The sequence below is a fragment of the Stegostoma tigrinum genome, chromosome 3 (assembly GCF_030684315.1).
Source record: "Stegostoma tigrinum isolate sSteTig4 chromosome 3, sSteTig4.hap1, whole genome shotgun sequence".
Lineage (NCBI taxonomy): Eukaryota > Metazoa > Chordata > Chondrichthyes > Orectolobiformes > Stegostomatidae > Stegostoma > Stegostoma tigrinum.
In genome coordinates, this window is record NC_081356.1 from 116,557,715 (window position 1) to 116,573,026 (window position 15,312).

Here is a 15,312-nt window from a genome sequence, read left to right on the forward strand (position 1 = left end):
CTCATCAGAAAAGGGAGATGGGGAGAGGGTTCTGAAATAAACAGGGAGAGAGGGGGAGGAGGATCAAAGATGGATAGAGGAGAAGATAGGTGGAGAGGAGAGTATAGGTGGGGAGGTTAGATGTCCACCTGCACATCTGCCAACATGGTACACTGCATCTGCTGTTGTGGCTTCCTCTACATTGGGGAAACCAAACGGAGGCTTGGGAGCCGCTTTGCAGAACACCTACGCTTGGTTCATGATAAACAACTGCACCTCCCAGTCGCGAACCACTTCAACTCCCCCTCCCATTCCTCAGATGACATGTCCATCCTGGGCCTCTTGCAGTGCCACAATGATGCCACCCGACGGTTGCAAGAACAGCAACTCATATTCCGCTTGGGAACCCTGTAGCCCAATGGTATCAATGTGGATTGCACAAGCTTCAAAATCTCCCCTCCCCCCACTGCATCCCAAAACCAGCCCAGCTTGTCCCCGCCTCCCTGACCTGTTCGTCCTCTCACCTATCCCCTCCTCCCACCTCAAGCCACATCTCCATTCCCACCTACTAACCTCATCCCCCACCCCCTTGACCTGTCCGTCCTCCCCGGACTGACCTATCTCCTCCCTACCTCCTCACCTATACTCTCCTCTCTACCTATCTTCTCTATTCATCTTCGATCCGCCTCCCCCTCTCTCCCTATTTATTTCAGAACCCTCTCCCCCTCTCCCTTTTCTGATGAAGGGTCTAGGCCCAAAACATCAGCTTTTGTGCTCCTAAGATGCTACTTAGCCTGCTGTGTTCATCCAGCTTCACACTTTGTTTCCTCAAATTCCATCCTGCTCCTTACCTTAAAGTTGTGCCTCTGAATACGGTCCGTCTACTAATGGCAGTTATTTCATCTTACCTGCTCCATCTATGCCCATCAGCACTTTCTAAACCTCAATCAGACATCCCCTCAATTTTCTGTATCCTAAAGAAAATAACCCCAGATTATCTAGTCTGACTTCATAGCAGTGTTGTTCCAGCCTTTTGTATTGTTCTAATTTTTGGAATGCGGTTTTCATTCTGATCTCCCTGTTATAGGAAGAATGTTGTGAAACTTGACAGTGTTCAGAAAAGATTTACAAAGATGTTGACAGGGTTGGAGGGTTTGAGCTACAGAGAGAGGCTGAATAGATTGGAGTGTTGGGGGCTGAGGGGTGACCTTTTAGAAGTTTATAAAATCAAGAGGGACAAGAGCAGGGTGAATAGTCAAGGTCTTTTTGCCAGGTTAGAGGAGTCTAAAACTGGAGAGCATAGGTTTACGTGAGAGGGGAAAGGTCTAAAAGGGACCTAGGGGCAACTTTTCCATGCAGAGGGTAGTGCGTGTATGGAATAAGCTGCCAGAGGAAGTGGGGGAGGCTGGTACAATTAGAACATTTAAAGTGTATCTAGATGGGTATATGAATAGGGGGGGTTTAAAGGGAAATGGGTCCAAATACTGGCAAATGGCCCTAGATCAATTTAGAATACCTGGTTGGCATGGATGAGTTGGATTGAAGGTTCTGCTTTTGTGTTTCTCTCTGACTCTAGAACTCTTTCACCCAGACAACATCCTGGTGAACCTCCTCTGCAACCTCTCTGGTGCAATCGCATCCTTTTTATAGCATGGCAACCAGAACTGCATACACTACTCCAGTTGCAGCTTAATTTACATCATATACACCTCCATCATAATTCAGTGCCTTGACTAACAAAGGCAAGTAACCAATATGCTTTCTTATCTACCTTACCGAAATATCCTGCTGCCTTCAAAGCTCCCACTGATCGTCTGTACTGCTGTGCATTCTGTAGATGGTACAGACTGCCAACCCTGTGCATCAGTATTGAAGGGAGTCAATGTTGAAGGTTGAGATACCAGTCAAGTGGGCTGCTTAGAAATGGATTGTGTTGAGCACAGTTCAAATGCTGGTCAAAGGTAAACCCCAGGATTTTGACAGTGAGGGCTTCTGTGATAGTAATTCCATTCAATGTCAAGGGGCGATCTATATAAGGGATATCATGGTATTTTAGAACAGTAATGTTACCAGATGAACATCAGTACCCTTTTCTGGCTCAACACTTCCATCCATTCTTCAGTGCTCTTCTGAAACATACAAAGCAGACAAGTGTTTTCAACCTGAATACATTATAGCGCAAACCAATTAATGATTAAAGAGAGTATTTAGTTCTGCATGGATTTCCAATGTGTTCTCATGAACAGAAAAAAGAAATTGTTGGCTTTAGGATAACAAAAAAGACTATTGATTAACAGACATGATATGCAGGTAGCCACAGATTTGCTGATGTAAGCACTGTGAATAAAAGCAATAGTCAAAGGTTAATTTGCATGGAATTAATTAAACACTGCAATCTCTGTGATGGGTGCTGATTAGATTTTTCATGAACAGTTGAAGGGTGCAGGCAGAACAATTATTTGAGCAGAGTTTTCATAAATTGCTGTCACTTTCATAAAACAGTCTAAGTCTTACCAAAGCACAGTAGATAACTTGTAAGGCCTGGTTGTCTCTCAGATGAAAGCTCAAGGCCTCTGATGGGAAATTTACAGTAGCTGCTTCGCTTCTGTGTGTTACTTGTGTTGAAATTCAATGCCTAGTTGCACTTTACAAACTCAACAGTGACACCATAATGGTTCTATATTTTGAAGTCATGAACCTACAAGATGAATGGTGATGCCTTCTTCGGGCTGGTCCCATTCTACAAAGTATAGTCAACTATCCCAGTTTTTTATTTTCATAGTCACCATATTATTTCAAAGCAGAGTTAATGCCAAATGCTCCTGTTGTCATAGAAGTGACAAAAAAGTTGATTCTTTCAGCTTTCTTTTGCCCGTCCTAAACGTGTAATCAACAAGAGCATTGCGACATTTACTTAATTTACGTAGAGTCATAGAGGTGTGCAGTACAGAAACAGACCCTTCGGTTGAACTCGTCCATGCTGACCAGACATTCTAAGTAAACCTAGTCCCATTTACAAGCATTTGGATCTAAACTCTTCCTATTCATATACCCATCCAGATGCCTTTTAAATGTTATTATTGTACCAGCCTCCACCACTTCTTCTGACAGCTCACTGCATATATGCACTGCCCTCTGCGTGAAAAATTTGCCCCTCAAGTCCTTTTTCAATCTTTCCCTTCTCACCTTAAACATATACCCTTGAGTTTTGGACTCCCCTACCTGGGTAAAACCATTTCTAAAATTCCAAAACAATGCAACAGCTTATAAAACAGTAATTACTGCCCCAAGAAATTGAAGAAACTAGTTTGGTTCAGTGTCAGAAAGTTACCATTGTAAGTTGTAACTTCAGGGTTTCATGAATTTGTGTCACAAAAAAAAAGCACAGAGAGTTCTTTCAAAGAGCTGACACAAGTACATGAAGGTGAGATAAACTATTCTGTCTGAGATCATTCTCCAGTTCCACACTGGCACAATTGGCCACTGGACTTTCAATTGAGATCTTCAGTTTTAAAGTTGCAGGACCCTTCTCAGCAGGCAGTTAGCTATCAGATGGACATTTAATCCTGCCAGGGCTCTGGAGATGGCTGTGTCATATACCTTTCTTTTCATCTGGTGGGAACAGAGCTATCACTGTGGCCATCTATTCATGTTACAGAACAAGTGAAATCACGTACCATCCTCTTTCCATCAAGGCCTGAACTGCTCTTAACTCCCCCCGAGATATTGTGCTGAGGGGCAGGTCTGGGGATACTCTTCAGTGTCTCAATGTGGTCTCAATAGGCTAAATGGCCTCTTTCTGTGCTGTAGGGAATTCTATGATTCTATTTTATGATTGTGCAATAAAACCATGTAAATGGAGTTGAGGTACAGTTTTGCTTTGAACTGATTGAATAGTGAAACAGGCTTGGAGAAAAACACCTGAAATTTTGTATGGTATCAATGATAACTGACCTAATAGGAAATTTCTGATGAACTGTTTGCTTCTCTGGGAAGAATTCTCATTAAGAACCTTCCCGTTGCAGAAAATGAACCAAAAAGCAAACCTCTCTATTCTCTCAAGGTTACATGATACATTTGGTCTTTAGCCTTGCGTTATGAGCTCCCAACTATGTAAGGCCATCGATCAGACCTAGAGAGGAACAGTGTGAACAATTGGAAGCAAAGGTTCTGCTTTAGCAAGTATCTAACGATCAGAGAGTTGTGCACTGCAGTATTGAAGACTTATACTTCTTTGAGATGATTATTAGTCATAAGGCTCTCAGGTGGTAAAGCTTTTCACTGAGGAACAGCTCAGAGAATTAAAGCATACATGATAGGCAGTTCATGAGAATGGCTCTTCCACCTGAAATCTCTAAGCCTTTGCTGCATGCTGTGTTGATCTGACAATTATCTTCAGTAAGGGTTTAAGTTCAGCCAGAAAAGCTGCTGCTGCCCCACTAATAAGCCATTCTGCTGCACAAAGGGATCCATTTTTGCTTTCCTGTGCTGCAGTCGTGCAAGTTGTTATTTAATCATTTGAATTTAGTGGATACATCTGGAACCAACTGAGAAAAGCAAAATCAGTTTGCAAACAGTTATCTCTACAATAGATATCTCTGTGAAAATGGTGCATGGTTAATCTGCTTGGCAAATCTTGAAGGCTAATAACCCTGATTAAGGCTTGTTCACTCTATTTGACCCCGAAGAGACCTAAGAACAATGTATTATCAAAATATTAATCATCCTAGCATTGTGAAAAATTGACCAAGGATGCTTGTTTTACTAATTGTGGAAGGTACCACAATAGTTGCAAGCTAGCCACAGAAATAGATGAACATAAGTTTATGATTATGTTGTGACTGACTTGGAAATGCAAAGTAAGTGCAAACTGTGAACATACTTCTGACAAAAAAAATAAGAATTTATTGCAGATGTGTTTCCAGCATTGTTCAACAATTCACATTTCAAAAAGGCACAACAGGCTGCTTTTCTCCCCCTTTTTGTTACCTTTTTTTCTTGCTGACCTGATTCCTTGTCATTTTTATGATTGTTAGTGCTGAACATTATCCTGGTCAGAGACTACACTGTGACATGTGTACCAAGCATCAACTCTAATTCATTGAGAAAAGATATTTGCTGGTCTTACCAGAGAAAAGTTGCAGTACAGAAAGAGGACATTTGGCCCATTGTGTCTGTGTTTGCTGAATAAACCAGCCATACCATTGTAATGTCACTTTCTAGCACCAAATGTGTTCCTTTGCAGGTTACAGGGCTTTGGTATAGCGCATAATTTTGTGTATATCAGCTATGGAGGAGTTCACTGTCATATTCTGCCGCATGAATGACTGAGGTACAAGGACCACTTTGGCAAAAGCTCTGAGCTCAGCAAAAGGGTGGAAATTAGCCTGGAGCCATTTTCACACGCTGTGGGTCAAAGTAGCAGGACCGTCCTGTGCCTGAATATGAGGGATGTAAGATTGGTGGAAAATGGACCTCAGGAGACATTGACACACTCGATGCAATTTGATAGTGTTGGTCACGTCTCCACAGCTCACATAACAGACAGTCACACACATCAGTGGCAATAGCCTTCAGGCCCTGGGGCAGTGGTCAGATGCTATTGTGAACCCTAGGAAGTCAGGGAACATTCCCACTGGGGATAATAAAGTGTGAAGCTGGATGAATGCAGCAGGCCAACCAGCATCTCAGGAGCACAAAAGCTGACGTTTCAGGCCTAGACCCTTCATCTAGGCCTGAAACGTCAGCTTTTGTGCTCCTGAGATGCTGCTTGGCCTGCTGTGTTCATCCAGCTTCACACTTTATTATCTTGGATTCTCTAGCATCTGCAGTTCCCATTATCTCTGATTCAATTCCCACTGGGGAAATGTTTTATTCAAAACAGTCTCTTCACAACTTGATTTCCATTGATTGTTCTGATGCCTGCTGAAAAACTGTGAAACAAAAAGGGAAGCTTCAGCATCAAACCAAAATATTTAAGGACTGAACCTTTGCTTCGGCTAACTGCTGTGGGTCCCTGAACATCTTCTTACCCAATAAAGTGCAGGTGCAATTTAGGGATCCGAACAAATGGTCCCCCATGAATATATCCATGGAACCAAAAGCTGTACATTTGACATGCTTCACTGTTGTAAAACTACATGGATCACATTCCAATTTCGAGTCCAAAATATTGAGCTTGGTTACTTTATGGTCCCATATCTGTCTTATGTTAAATTTGGAAATGCATGCATGTGAGTGAATGCAACGTTTCTTCAGTTCCAATTATTGGGCAACTGGTATCAGTAAATGTCCCGGAAAAGCACCATGGACAGTCATACTTGGTAAAATTATGTCCTTCGAGCTGTTGATACGATAACGCTGAGTGTACTCACTGAGTCTGATATTATTTTCCACCCTGCTACGTCACAAAACCTGAGTAAAATTTAGGATTCAATATATCAACAGAAATCGATTGCTTTTTTGCCTCATTATTCCTGTGTGGGTTGTGGGTGCCGGCAATTCCAAGTTGCCCTTGAGCTGATTGGATGTCTAGCCATTTCAGAAGGTAGTTAAGCACCAATCACGTTATTGAGAGTCTGGAATCACATGTAGGCCAGACCAGGTCAGGGTAGCAGACTTCCTTCCCTGAGTAAACCAGGTGACTTTTTCACAACAACGAATATCTGATACATATTTGCTATTAGACTAACATTTGGCTTGGTTAGCTTGGTTATTTAAAACAATCAGCTGGTCCGCAAAATATCAGAAATTTACAACTGAAACTTCGACTGATATCAATGAAATAGTTCAATTTGAGTGTTTTACAATATTAAAGCAAATCACTCGACTGTGCTCAGTCTTGAAGGATTGAGCAGCATCTGTTATTTCAGATGTAAACAGAGTAAACAGTATAAGTCCCTGGGTAGGACATTTCTACATTAGTAAGGCTTTCCAGTGGAGGATGTGGGGAAAGCTGCCATTAACATTGTATATGACTGGCAGATTGGAATGTCAGTCAATGATGCAGCTCAGCCTCAGACTGAGAGCTCTGCAGTTTCAAACTAACAACAGCAACTGGCAAAAAAAACAACTGTAGTTTGTGTATAAAACCAGAAATCATCCCTCAAGTAATTGGATTTGCTATTAGTACAGATATCAATATAAAGAAGTGATCCACGACAGAACACACAAGATTGAATTGAATTAAATAGTTAAATATTGGAACAGAATCTTTGAAACTCTGTGACAAAAGAAAAACAAAATCTATAGAAATCTTCTTTTTCTCCAAAGAACAGATCAACATCACATACAGATGACATACGAAGAGACAGTTTAGAGCAAATATGGTACAGAGCACATCAATGGAAAGAGGTACACATGACAGTTCTTACAGCTTGTGACACTCACCAAGTTTCCTCAGATTCAATCGCTTCTCTTTACCATTGGCTTTGACCTTCAGAAAGTTGCAAGAGTTCTTCAGAAAAAAAAACCTGCTGTTAATAGAATGGAAATTGTGCACTATATCCAATTCAAACAAAACTTCAAACCATAAATCACAGCAGCCATTGCTAGGCAATGTCATTCAGGCAGGTGCTTTGATTTTACACAAAAAATAGGAAATCCTTGCTTAATTTTGTGAGCTAGCCTTTCACATTGTATTACACTTCATCTATGAGAAAAAAAAGGGGGACTGATTACAGATGACTTCTTTGCCAAGGTGAGTTTTTTTTGCTGGGAGATTGTGATTTTCTCTTCAATTGTTTCTTGTCCTAACTTCCAGTCTGTCAAACCAACAGTGAAACTAACAAACATACAACACTCAGAAATAAATAACTGCATGTTTATTCCAATTGGGATCAAGCGTCAGCTTTAAAGCACTTGAATTTGAAGTCTTGCAAAGAGTTATTTGTTATCTGCGGATGAAGAATAGTTTAAAGAGTCGGTTTTATTTTAATGAACAAATGATTTCAGCCTCGTACGCAGTTGGTGCATTCTTACATGGAACATAGAACATTACAGCACAGTACAGGCCCTTCGGCCCTCGATGTTGTGCCGACCTGTCATACCAATCTCAAGCCCATCTAACCTACACTATTCCACGTACGTCCATATGCTTGTCCAATGACGACTTAAATGTACTTAAAGTTGGCGAATCTACTACCGTTGCAGGCAAAGCGCTCCATACCCTTACCACTTTCTGAGTAAAGAAACTATCTCTGACATCTGTCCTATATTTTTCACCCCTCAATTTAAAGCTATGCCTCCTCGTGCTCACCATCACCAGCCTAGGAAAAAGGATCTCCCTATCCACTCTATATAACCCTCTGATTATTTTATATGTCTCAATTAAGTCAACTCTCAACTTTCTTCTCTCAAACAAAGCAGCCTCAAGTCCCTCAGCCTTTCCACATAAGACCTTCCCTCCATACCAGGCAACATCCTTGTAAATCTCCTCTGCATCCTTTCCAAAGCTTCCACATCCTTCCTATAATGCGGTGACCAGAACTGTACGCAATACTCCAAGTGCGGCCGCACCAGAGTTTTGTACAGCTTCACCATAACCTCTTGGTTCCGGAACTCGATCCCTCTATTAATAAAAGCTAAAACACTGTATGCCTTCTTAACAACCCTGTCAACATGGGTGGCAACTTTCAAGGATCTGTGTACATGGACAATGAGATCTTCCTGCTAATCTACACTACCAAGAATCTTACCATTAGCCCAGTACTTTGCATTCCGGTTACTCCTACGAAAGTGCATCACCTCACACTTGTCTGCATTAAACTCCATTTGCGACATCTCAGCCCAGCTCTGCTGCTTATCTATGTCTCTCTGTAACCTACAACATCCTCCGTCATTATCCACAACTCCACCGACCTTAGTGTCATCTGCAAATTTACTAACCCATCCTTCTACGCCCTCATCCAGGTCATTTATAAAAATGACAAACAACAGTGGACCCAACACCGACCCTTGCCGTACACCACTAGTTACTGGTCTCCAGGATGAACATTTCCCATCAATTACCACCCTCTGTCTTCCTTCAGCAAGCCAATTTCCGATCCAAACTGCTATATCTCCCACAATTCCATTCCTCCGCATTTTGTACAATAGCCTACTGTTGTTGCCTATTGTTACTGTAATTTAACCAAAGCCACTGAATTGACTTCAAATTGGTTAAGGTGCAATAAATTAACCAGAAGTTAACTAATCATGTGCCAAAATGACAATCTAATTCACTTCCTTCCAGAATTATTCCAGCATTAATTTAGCACCCCTGCCATACCATTTGCTGAGGCGAGCAGCTTACTCTGCTTGTTCTTTATAGACCCCACTATATCCTTCACTCACCAATTACTCTTAATACGTTTGAAGAACATTTTATTACTTATTTTAGTGCAGTCTGCATCTTTTCCTTATGCTTCCTCTCAGCTTTCCTTATTCCAGCCACAGCCTCCCTCCTGCATTTGAAAGACACTTCCTAATTTCTATCGCTAATGTTCTTCCAAAGTGCATCATATGCCTGCTTTCTCTTCCTGATTTTCTCATCAATTTCCTTGTTAATACAGGGATGTTTGGCTTTGGATACTCTGTGTTTATTTCTCATGGACAGGTACTTAGTTTGCACCTTATTCTCCTCTTTCTTACAAGTGTCCCATTTGCCATCCAGTTTCATGCACCAAAATGCTTTTCCAATTTTTTTCGTATTCATTTGTGGGATGTGGACATTGTTGGCTGGCCAGCATTTCTTGCCCGTCCCTAATTGCCCTTGAGAAGGTGGTGGTGAGCTGCCTTCTTGAGCCACTGTAGTCCTCCTGCTGTGGGTTGACCTTGCTATTAGGGAGGGAATTCCAGGATTTTGGCCCAGCAACAGTGAAGGACTAGTGATATATTTCCAAGTCAGGATAGTGAGTGATTTGGAAGGGAATTTGGAGGCGGTCATGTTCCCAGATGTTTGATGCCCTTGTCCTTCTAGGTAGAAATGGTCGTGAGTTTGGAAGTGCAGTCTGAGGGTTTTTGGTGATCTTCTGCTGCACATCTTGTAGAGAATACACACTGATGCTACTGAGTGTCAGTGGTGGAGGGAATGGATGCTTGTGGATGTGGTGCCAATCAAGTGGGCTGCTTTGTCCTGGACGGTGTCAAGCTTCCTGACTGCATTCATCCAGAGAAGTGGGGAGCGTTCCATTACACTCATGACTTGTGCCTTGTGGATGAGGGCTTTGAGGAGTCAGGAGATGAGTTACTCGCTGCAGTATTCCCAGTTTCTGGCCTGCTCTTGTAGACACTGTGTTTATGTGATGAGTCCAGTTGAGTTTCTGGTCAATGGTAATCCCTAGGATTCAATAGTGGGGGATTTTGTGATGGTAACACCATTGAATGTCAAGTGGCAGTGGTTAGATTGTCTCTTCTTGGTGATGGTCATAGCCTGGCATGAACGTCACTTGCCACTTGTCACCCAAGTCTAGATATCGTACAGATCTTGTTGCATTTGAACATGGGCTGCTTCAGTATCTGAGAAGTCATGAATGGTGCTGAACATTGTGCAATCATCAGTGAACATCCCCATTCCTGACCTGATGATGGAGGGAAGGTCTTTGCTGAAGCATTTGAAGATGATTGGGTCGAGGACACTACTCTGAGGCATTCCTGCAGAGATGCCCTGGAGCTGAGCTGGCTGACCCCCTACAACCACACCCATCTTCCTTTGTGAGATAACAAGGTGTGCAGCTGGATGAACACAGCAGGCCAAGCAGCATCAGAGGAACAGGAAAGCTGATGTTTCAGGCCTAGACCCTTCTTCAGAAATAGGGGAGGGGAAGGGGGTTCTGAAATAAATAGGGAAAGAGGGGAAGGTGGATAGAAGATGGATAGAGGGGAAGATTGGTGGAGAGGAGACAGTCAGGTCAAAGAGGTGGGGATTGAGCCAGTAAAAGTGAGTGTAGGTGGAGAGATAGGGAGGGGATAGGTCAGTCCAGGGAGGACTGACAGGTCAAGGGGGTATGATGAGGCTGGTAGGTAGGAGATGAGGGTGAGTCTTGAGGTGAGAGGAGGGGATAGGTGGGAGGAAGGACAGGTTAGGGAGGCAGGGACAAGCTGGGCTGGTTTTGGGATATTTTGAAGCTTGTGAGGTCTAATCTCCCCTCCCCCAACGCATCCCAAAACATGCCCAGCTTGTCTCCACCTCCCTAACCTGTCCTTCCTTCGACCTATCCACTCCTCCCACCTCAAGGCACACCCCCATCTCCTACCTACTGGCCTCATCCCACCCCCTTGACATGTCCATCCTCCCTAACTCCTCACCTTCACTCACCTTTACTGGCTCCATCCCCGTCCCTTTAACTTCTCTGTCTTCTCGCCACCTATCTTCTCCTCTATCCATCTTGTATTTGCCTCCCCCTCTCTCCCTATTTATTTCAGAGCCCCGTTCCCCTCTCCCATTTCTGAAGAAGGGTCTAGGCCCGAAACGTCAGCTTTCCTGTTCCTCTGATGCTGCTTGGCCTGCTGTGTTCATCCAGCTCCACACCTTGTTATCCCAGATTCTCCAGCATCAGCAGTTCCTACTATCTTCCTATGTGTCAGGTGTGACTCCAACCACCGGAGAGTTTGGCTCCTGATACCCATTGATTCCAGTTGTGCTAGGGGTCCTTGATGCCACACCCAGGAATGCAGCCTTGATGTCCAAGGCTGTCACTCTCACCTCATCTCTGAAATTCAGCTTCTTTTGTCCATGTTTGAACCAAGGCTATAATGAGGTCAGGAGCTGAGTGGCCCTGGTGGAACCCAAACTAGGTATCACAGAGCAGGTTATTGCTGAGCAGGTGCTGCTTGATGGCACTGTTGTTAACACTTTCCATCACTTTACTGATGATTTAGAGTAGACTGATGGGGAGGTAATTGACCTGCTCAACCTTTCAACTTTTAAATCCTTATATTTTTCCCTTTTCTAATCTGGGATCTTAATCCTTGATTCATTTTTTTCTCTTTTTCCAAATTAACATTGAATTTTACCATATTATGAGCACTATCTTCCACATGCACCTCACTCTCATATTGTCTTTCTTGGCCTGCCTCATTTCCTAGGATTAGATCCAGCACAGCTGCCTCGCTGGTAGGACTGTTCACCTGCAACCTTTCAGGAATTTTTCCCCTTCTGTGCTCCACACGCTACCCTTTTCCCAGTGTACCCATAGGTAAGTGAAATCACCAACTAACACAATCCGACTTGTCCTGCGGGTTTCTATCATTTGGCATTGGCAAGGCAATGGATTCACTGGCAGTGTGATATGCCCGGAGCTGGGATTCCAGGCGTCATTGGGTTGGTAAGTGGAGCCGGGAACTCCTGGTTGCAGGGCAAGTGTGGATTCAGCACAGCCCCTGGCATCAGCAGTGGCAGCAGTGGCAAAGAGATGATATCTAATAAATGGCAACTCCCATGTTGGTGAATCTGGCACTGACGGTGGAAGCACAGGTGTTGGTGGCAAGCTGGCACATGCCTCAGGACTCTCTTTCAGTTACATCTTTTCTCCTTTTTATTCTTAACCTTTTATCTTTCAGTTATACCTTTCAGTTATATCACCAGATTAAGGCGACTGATGAAGCTTTTCGCTGTATTTTACTGTATTATTCACTGTTAATTGCAAATGACAATAAATAAATCATTCATTCATTTGACATTCATTCATTCAATCTGCCTACAAATGCTCTCTTCCACTTCCTTCCCATTATTTGAAAGTCGATAATAAACACCCAACAATGTCTCCCTTCTAGCCTCCCCTCCTGATTCTTACCTCCAGTCGTCCAGATTCTAATTCAGGAACTGCATTTCAATCAAGGGCTGTGATACTTGAAAATCACTTGGTTTAATCTGGGATAACAAGGTGTGGAGCTGGGTGAACACAGCAGGCCAAGCAGCATCAGAGGAGCAGGAAAGCTGACATGTCGGGTCTCGACCCTTCTTCAGAAAATGGCTTAATCTAATTGCTTGGACTCACTGACAAGAAGTGATTTAAGTGGGATTTTGGCTGTCTGGCTTATTTTTGTTGGATTTCAGACAGCTTTTAGCCCACTGGGAGAAGAAAGCTACATAGCTCATTCTCTGACTCTCGGAGAAACTCTTCGTTGTGAAACTGATGGGAGAAATGATACACTGATCCACCTTTCTCCTGAAAAGCATCCAAAGGAGTTGTTCTCAACACCAACGGAGCAAACCATGTCAGCAAAGGTCCCAGAGAAAACCGCTTAGATTGCTTGAACCCCTTCTAAGCTGAGTGAAAACAATCCAGAATATTTCATATTCTATCCCTTTTCCCTTCAAAAACTAATAATTATTTTATGAAGACTTTTATTTCCCCTAAAGTCTCTGCAGCGAAAATATTTTAGTTTCTCTTTACTTGAGCTAAGTACATGTCGGTGCACGTTGGGTCATTTGGAAGGCTAGATATTGAAAGAAATGTAGAAAATCGGAATAGGACTAGGCCCTCAAGCCTGATCCATCACTCATTATGATCACAGCTGATCAGCCAACTCAAAACCCATCCCCATGTTTCCCCCCATAACCTTTGATCCCTTTCGCCCCAAGTTGTACATTCAATTTTCTTAAAATCATGTGATGATTTGACTTCAACAGCTTTCTGCAGTAGCAGGCTCCACACGCTCAGCACCCTCTGTGTGAAGTAATTTCTCTTCATCTCAGTCCTAAAAAGATTTAACCTGTATCCTTTCACTGTGGCTGCGGGCTGCACACTGGCTTGTTATCAGGGAAATTCTTCTTGCATCTACCCTGTCTGGCCTTGGTAGAATTTTGCATAGGTTTCCCTGAGATTCTTCCATCATTCTTCTGAACTTTAGTGAATATAATCCCAACTGATTCAATCTCTCTTCATGTGTCAGCCATCACAGGAATTAGTCTGGAAAACCTACACTGCAGCTAAAACATCCTTCCTCAAGTAAGGAGACCAAAACTGCACACAATGTTCAGGGTGTGGTCTCACCAAGGACCGATAAAATTGCAACAAGACATCCCTTCTCTTGTATCAGTGATAATGGGAACTGCAGATGCTGGAGAATCCAAGATAACAAAGTGTGGAGCTGGATGAACACAGCAGGCCTAGCAGCATCTCAGGAGCACAAAAGCTGACGTTTTGGGCCTAGGCCCTTCATCAGAGAGGTCTGATGAAGTGTCTAGGCCCGAAACATCAGCTTTTGTGCTCCTGAGATGCTGCTTGGCCTGCCGTGTTCATCCAGCTCCACACTTTGTTATCCCTTCTCTTGTACTTGATTCCTTTTGCTATGACGGCAAATGTACTAATTGCCTTCTTTATCACTCACTGTACCTGTGTGCTTACATTCAGTGACTGGTATGCGAGGATGCCCAGATCTTGTTGTACGTTCCCCTCTTTCATTTTAGCCAAACTGTACGTGCTAACAAGCTGTTTGAAGGTGCTTTTGATAACAGTGCACCTTTGTTGAAAGTCTTGTTCTCTAATAAATCATAATTTTATTCATGATTAAAGGGACCTGGATGATGGATTTTTTAAAAAAATTCTGGACCTAATACAGAGAAGGTATACAATTAGCACTGCATAAACTGGATAAATTGTTTACATATTTGTGCCAAGTGGAGTAGTGGGACGAGAGTGAGACAGTGTGGTGCTCCAGCCTTGGTTCTAACACTGTACTTGTTGGAGCTTATGGGAATAAAAGTGATCTTGTTGAAACTTATAAAATTCTGAGGAGGATCTAAAGAGGGTGTTTCCCCTCTTGGGACAATATTGAACCGGGGGGGGCACAGAAAGAATTTAGGGTCTTCCATTTAAAATGGAGAGAACGATGAATTTCTTGTTTCAAAGAATAGTGGAGAATTCTCAGAAGGCAGGATGCTTGAATACAGTCAAAATTGACTAAAACATTGTTTTATCATCACTTACAGGGGCAGGCAGGAGAGTGGAGCTAAGGGCCATGATATTCTTGAATGGTGGACCAAATTTAAGGGGCTGAATGGCCTACCCCGTTTGCATTTCTTATTTTTCTCAGTGTTTAAGTCCAAAATTTTAGCACGGTTTTCAAAAAGAAACCTTTGTAGATCTTATTGGATTTGTTGCAATCCAACCCCATCATGCCTTCATTAACAGGAGGCAGGATCACACTTAGCAAACAGTATGCGATTTTATTTTCTGATAGGTACTTTCATCTCAAGTTTAAGCATCTGAGTTGTACAAAATTGGACTTTCTTTCCAAGTACAGAGCCTAACTTTTGTAGGTGGCTGTTTGAAGGTGCTTTTGATAACAGTGCACATTTTTTTTGCTGAACGAGCAATTTGAGACCAGCTTAGCTCCTTGGTGCACACA

At 42.8% G+C, this 15,312-nt stretch overlaps 1 protein-coding gene across 1 annotated transcript in view; it reads right to left on the reverse strand.

Annotated features, from left to right (window-relative positions):
- tenm3 (teneurin transmembrane protein 3) overlaps window positions 1-15,312 on the reverse strand; it is a 3,293,451-nt gene that overhangs the window by 936,268 nt on the left and 2,341,871 nt on the right. Inside the window, exon 12 of the mRNA XM_059644858.1 lies at window positions 7,369-7,435. The gene's annotated coding sequence lies outside the window, so the exon portion shown is untranslated. The remainder of the gene's footprint in view (window positions 1-7,368; window positions 7,436-15,312) is intronic.